Below are 7,438 nucleotides of genomic sequence, written 5' to 3'. Positions count from 1 at the left end.
TAGACCAGGTCACCTAGCCATCCCCATTGAAGCCCATTCAATTTTGCCGCCACTTTGACATCAAATAACATTACAGCTGAAGCGTTTTAAGCCTTTATATGAACTTTTTCTATTTCCGGAGTAATACAACATTGTTTGATTAAGGTCATAACCTCATAACTGACTTACAGACTGAGTAATAAACTTTTTTCCGAAATCAATGCTAAAGTGACGTAATAAGCATACAGCCAGAGCGGGTGAAAGCATCGCACAGGAGCAAAATAACCGTATTCTCTGGATAAGAACGAAAGCATCGGAGCACAACATTTCAGCAAAGTTTTGATGGATTGACAGTAGCCTAGGCTATGAATGTGGCGAGTGCTGTTTATATTAAATCACATTTATCTACGAACAACTAGGACATTTAGAACAGTAATGTAGACATGGTGGTAACCAGTGTTGGGAAGTAACTGAATACATGTATTCGGGATTACGTATTCAGAATACAAAATATGAGTAACTGTATTTAGTTCAGTTACATTTTGAATGAGTGGTATTCAGAATACAGTTACTTTGGCCATTTTAAGGGGTTACTTTTAGAATCCTTCTCATATGAATTTCATGATTTCCCACTTGATGAAATGTAAAACAGCGCTTATGTAATCCAAGTATTTAGAATACGGTACTTAGATGGAGTAATGTAACGGAATACGTTACAAATTACATTTTAGGGCATGTATTCTGTATTCTGTAACTGATTACATTTTAAAAGTATTCTTCCCAACACTGGTGGTAACGAAGTAAGTGGCTACATACCCAATCTCTCGGTGCAGCTATCACAAGAGTTACACAAGTCAGACTACGTGCCTACGTTACATTTACGTCCCCTGAGCCTGCACAGAAAGCCTCGTCGACCAACAGGAAACGGTTGAAATTTGCTTCACCCGCCTCGATTGACGTCTACGTGATGACTCTGTCCATATCTTTTACTGTCTATGGATCATTCTGAGTTATGCCCATGTCTTTCATGACCAGATTTACCCCATCCAGCAGGTCTCAGAAAATTTAGGCAAATTGGCAAAGTTTTGTAAAAGCACTCAGTATTACAATGTAACAACTATATGTACTGTAGGTACCCACAAATACATAATGCAAGTACAATGATTGTAAGTGACAATAGTTTAAGAGACTTTTATTTTGAAATTACACATGACAGGGGTAAGGAGATATCAGCACACGACAAACCAAGTCACACATTTTTTCTCTCTTGCGTAAACATACACCACATACGCACAGGATATAAACTCAACATTTTGTTTCTCATTGTTTTACTTGAAGCTTATGTGCACATCACCGTTTCGGATTACATTTAACATATGTTCGTGTTAAGTCTGTTTGTGAGCTACCTTACACCCTTGGAAAGTGGAGCGAGGTATGAAATCTTTAAGTATAATGTTCAGTTATCCAAGTGAACCTTGTAACGTAAAGTGTTAAATGATATTTGCAGCGTTTTCTTGGGTTATGAGTTGTCCACACGGGTGATTTTAATGTGAAAGTTGGCTTTATTGTAGCCTATTGCATTTGCACGAGCATATTCTTAATTTATCATTTCGAGTATCCAGTTAATAATTGCATAAAACTATGCACTTTATTTGTATTTTTATTTACTTGCTCTTGTGTGTATCATACTTTAGTTTCACGGTGCTGGAAGAGCGGCAATAAACGTCATTGCACCCGTTTTCGAGACTCCTCTTCATTTCGGTTCCAAGGGCTGCTACAATGATAGTACCTGATAGTACATGTTGTTACACAGGTTGTACCACTGTACCTAATTAGGTAGGTACACTGTAACAGCGACACATTTAAATAAAGTGTTACCTAATATACTACTACTACTACTACTACTATATACTGTAAATATATAAATATATAACATCCAGAGGTGCGTTTCCCAAAACCATAGTTGCTAACCTGTTAGCAACTTCATTGGTTGGCAATGGGAAAATTGCATTGGAACCAACAAAGTTGCTAACTTAGTTAGCAACTATGGTTTTGGGGAACACACCCCAGGGCCCAGTTCCCCGAAAGCATCTTAAGCCTAAGAGCGTCGTAAAGTCCCTCTTACGAACGTCTTAAGATTTGCCGACTGTTTCCCGAAACCATCGTAGCTTAAGAGCGTCGTGAAAACACTCGTAGATCTACGAGTGCTCCAGAGTACTCGTTACCGGCTAAGAGCGTCTTAACAGTACTTCTCACTGAGGTCACCAACAGGACATACAGAGGAATTACAACTTAGAATACATAATCCAACTTACGTTCCCATTCTTTATTGTGTTTACCTGTGATGAATCAGATTTTAGCGTGCAAAATAGCCTACATTTAATGGTCATAATAATGTGATGAAAAGCGGACAAAAATACAATCAAGTTATTAAACGAGACGTTGCCAGAATAGTTTGACATTATCTTTGCTAAGTGAAGGCTATATTTAATTAGGCCTATGAGGTAAAAAGCAGAGAAAGCAACATGTGGTTTAGTCTGTAGCCAACTGCATCAAAATCTAAGCCTACACATTTCCTCTCTTTCTTACTCGACTTCTTTCTTATCTTCAAATGTGTTCTTGACACCGCGAAAAATTATTGCATGGTGCAACAATCTAATCTTAAAATAATTACAATTATTTATGTCTCTGTGTGGTATATAACCTACTTGGGATGCTTACATGCAGATGTCAAAGTGTTTCTATTTTCGTATTGATGTGAATTAATGTGTAGATCCGAAGTTTAAATGGTAGGCCTATAGCTGTGACGTGCAGTCACCTGACATCACCGTCAAATCAGAGGATATTTCAGAACTATTAACGTGGACAGCTCCCCTTAAGAGCAGTTCACGCTATGAGCATGTTCGGGAAACAGTCGGAAAAACCAAACGAACGATCGTAAGATGAATCATAGAAAACCCTCGTAAGAGCGTGTCTCCGTCGTTATCGGGGAACTGGGCCCCGAAAGCATCCTAAGCCTAAGAGCATCGTAAAGTCCCTCTTACAGCTGTGCGCAGGTTCGAATCCGCCTGTGTGCTGAGTCTGGTCTTCGTGCGTTGGGTTGAATCATAGACTGTATATATAGAACTGGACAGTGTGGTTGCATTCAGCAGTGTTCTATGGAATTGAAGCCGCCGAGGCAACGCCATCTTGGAAAATTTGCAACCAATTTGAAGTGCGGCTGTGCAGTACGCCTGTTTGAGTCGTGATTCACTCGGATCTTTCACCCGTATCTTTAAATTAACCCACGAGTCGCGAGTCTCTAGTATCATTAACTCGGATCAGTTGAGTCCTACTACAATTCAATCTAAAACGATAAACAGCGCCACACACAAACCTCTTGCAACATTAGCTAGCCTACTAGCCATCATATCTGCCAAAAATGTAACCATTTCGTAAGTAGGATAACCACAACTCCACAAATCAACTCAAGCGACTGAGTGAGCAGGCAGTCTGAGATAACTGGTTAACTTCCCGCAGAGCCGGGTTAGTCGGATCAGCCGGCCGGTTAGGCTACATGAGTACGAGTCGGCTACGGCTACGTTGTCATGAGTGGCTGTAGACGAGCGAGTAGCTCCTCCTCAAAGTGAAAAGCAATTCCACAACAAAAGCCATTCTTCACCTCTAAAATAACATTCAATGTTCTGCATGTAGCCTAGGCATACTTTAGATTTGGTGTATAGATGTGTAGCATATTAAAATGCAATTAGGTCGCGCAGACAGTCCGAAACATTGCACGCTCTTAATGGAGCTGCTTTGTATACCCGGGTTAGTCGGATCGCTGGGCCGGGCGGTTACGTTATGAGTGCGAGTCAGCCGAATCAGCCGGCGTTGTCATGAGTGGATCAGTAGACGAGCGAGTAACTCCTCGTCAAGGTGAAAAGCAAATCCACAACAAAAGCCATTCTTTCACTTCTGAAATAACATACAATGTTCTAAACGTAGGCATAGCCTACTTTTAAATGCAATTAGGTCGCGAAGACAGTACGAAACATTGCAAGCTCTGTATGGAGCTGCTCAGGCTAGCCGGGTCAGTTGGATCTGCAGGGCGGGCCGGTTACATTGTTATGAGTGCGAGTCAGCCGAATCAGCCGGCTACGTTGTCATGAGTGGATCTGTAGACGAGCGAGTAACTCCTCGTCAAGGTGAAAAGCAAATCCACAACAAAAGCCATTCTTTCACTTCTGAAATAGCATACAGTGTTCTACACGTAGGCATAGCCTACTTTTAAATGCAATTAGGTCGCGAAGACAGTCCGAAACATTGCAAGCTCTGTATGGAGCTGCTCAGGCTAGCCGGGTCAGTTGGATCTGCAGGGCGGGCCGGTTACGTTGTTATGAGTGCGAGTCAGCCGAATCAGCCGGCTACGTTGTCATGAGTGGATCTTTAGAGGAGCGAGTAACTCCTCGTCAAGGTTAAAAGAAAATCCACAACAAAAGCCATGCGTTCACTTCTGAAATAACATATATTCTGCACGCATAGCCTACTTTAAAATGCAATTAGGTCGCGAAGACAGTCTGAAACATTGCAAGCTCTGTATGGAGAGTAGGCTAGCCAGTCGGATCAGCCAAGCGGGCCGGTTACGTTGTTGTTATGAGTGCGAGTCAGCCGAATCAGCCGGCTAGTTGTCATGAGTGGATCTGTAGACGAGCAAGTAGCCTAGTTTCTACTCGTGTCAAGGTGATAATAATAATAGGCCTAATGAGAATAGTAGTAGTAGTAGTAGTAGTAGTAGTAATAATAATAATAATAATAATAATAATAATTTAGTCACTGCAGGGCATTTCTATGTTCCTGTTTCTATGTCTACATTGAAAGTCAATTGCTTAGGCTAAGACAATAAATAAACAGTCTGGCTCAAACTGCTTTCTTTCCCATGAGTGGGTGGAGGTTTTGATGCTATTATATTAGGCTATTTTATATTATATTATATTATGTTTTATTATATTATATTATATATGATATTATATTAGTCTACCTAACATGATATATATATATATATATAGCTATGATTAATAGGCTAATAATATTAGTTGCCTAGTATTAGCTGCTTTTATAATACCTATTAGAATAGATTCATAGTAGCCTACTATTAGTATATATTAGTGGTAATAAACATTGTAGCAGAGTAGCATTAGACCTAGGCAAATGTTCTATTGTTAACAAAACAACAACAAATAATTAATTATTATAATATAGGCTACCCTCCCTGTCAATAAGATCAAAGTTTCTGAACATGAGCACCAAAAAGATGAACAATGTGTGGATGCACTTTGACCAGGAGACCAAAACTCTTAGGCTAAATGCAAGTACTGCAAAAACCTGGTTTCAAATCATGGAGGATCCACATCCAACATGAGAAGGCACTTAACGAAATGAAGCACCCCACTGCACTGCTTGAACGTAGGACTGAATTTCTTTGCGATTTAGCAATACTGACTCAAGTGACTCAAGTGACTCGTTCAACCCGGATCAGTTTAGTGAGTGACTCAGAATAACCCGGATCCTTAAAAGGAATCGAGTTTAACAGGCCTACTGTGCAGCAGAAGTTGAAGCATGCGCAGTCAGGCACGCCCACTCAGTTGCCACTCAGCGAGTTAAACACGCCCCTTGTCAAGTGAAACCCGCCCCCTTCTCCTTTCCACAACGCAGGTCGACTCTTTTACTGTCTATGGCGCCGAAGGCTAGCTGGCTGGATGAATTTTGCGGCTGTGAGTTAGCTAAACAGTACAAACAACAATCGGTTTGTTCTTGTCTGGTAAGTGTTGCGTATCAACTGAAAAGTTTTTTTTTTGTCTATTGTTCTTAAATACGTCTAAGAGAGCTTATTATGTTGATTATAGACTGTGACAATTTAGTATGGTGAATACTAATGAGCTAACAACAGAAATACGGACAGCGAATTACATGCTAACGTTAGCAGCTACATTAACGTTAAGTTAGTCGTTGAAGTGAAGATTAGGACACAGCTCCCGTAACAGTCGATGCATTACATTACATTACATTACATTACATTTAGCAGACACTTCTTGACTTCTTACATATGTCAGCTATATTACAAGGGATCACATTGTCCCCGGAGCAACTTGGGGTTAAGTGCCTTGCTCAAGGGCACAACGGTGGAAGCCGGGAATTTAACCGACAACTTTCAGGCTACTGCACGCTAGCCCAGCTCCTTAACCACTACACTACCACCGCCCCGATGCATGATATACTTGGTTTTATTAGTTGTTGCTGTTTTCAAATATCTCAATCTTAATGTATGCCATCTCAACATGGAGTAACCATTGACTGTACATGGGGATTAATAACACTAGACAGTCAGTACAGTATATGATGTGATAAAGCAACGGTATGATGTGATAAAGCAATGCAAGTTAACGTTAACGTAATGTGAAGCATGAACCTCATCAACCCGTCATGTTAATGTAACTACTAGCCAGTTTGCCAGCGTTGCATTTTTTCTAACGTTAACGACAGACACCTCTGTTAGAGCTACTTCTGTGATGGTAGGTCGGTAGCATAGACTGTAAAAAATAGATCGATAGGTCGGTAGTTGTAGAAAAATGAAACGCCTGCATTAAACACTACGCCAAGAACCAGTCACTTCCCAGGGATATCGGTGAACATTTGAGAAAGACCTTAGTTTGTCATCTAACGTCCATGATCAGTCATACTGATAACGTTATTTTTCAAGCTGACGCAAGTTAATAACATTCCCACCGCATATTTAAATGTGTAGTTAACATTAGGTAGGTTGTGAAGTTTATTGCACACATATATTTAATTAATTGGTATTACTAGTGATGTTGAGTGCCTGATTAGATGCTTTGTAATGTTGTAAAATTGTCTGACTAACTTTATTGTAACTTTCCTTTTTGCAGATAAGATGGCTGAATGTACTGGAGGTGGCGGCAAGGTGGTCTCCATGGTCTACATTAGTCTGCAAGCAAGGGAATGCCTACGTGAAGTGGTTTGGCTGGGGTCGTCTGAGGTGGCATGTCCTCCCCCTTTCTCTAAGTCCCCTGACATCCATCTCCCTGACATCATCACCCACCGTCACTGGATCAACCTGAAGCCCCTTATACATGGGACATGGCACAGCACCACTACGTTCTGAAAACACATGACTTTCAATAACTTACGTGGCACCAAGAAAGGTCTGCCGCTGCTCTGAACCTTCTGTTAATGTGACATCATTCATACTTGAGGCTGTACACATCCCTTCGTTTCTATTTTCTTTATTGATGTCACCCAAACTTCAACTTTCTGTATGCCCCTGAACTCACACAAATTGTAAATTGCAATGTGCCATTTAACCAGTGGTGTATTCTATGGAGTAAAACTTGTGTCACTTTAAACCGAATTTGAATATGAATTTGAATATGAATTTGAGCAATTGTATTGGAAAAACGAATTT

This window comes from Alosa pseudoharengus, unplaced genomic scaffold (assembly GCF_046254945.1).
Source record: "Alosa pseudoharengus isolate Yale_2024_CS ecotype anadromous, Long Island Sound unplaced genomic scaffold, YU_APseudo_1.1 YU_APseudo_1.1_scf_1, whole genome shotgun sequence".
NCBI classification, from domain to species: domain Eukaryota; kingdom Metazoa; phylum Chordata; class Actinopteri; order Clupeiformes; family Clupeidae; genus Alosa; species Alosa pseudoharengus.
The sequence above is the reverse complement of the archived record's forward strand: the minus strand, read 5'-3'. Positions refer to the sequence as shown.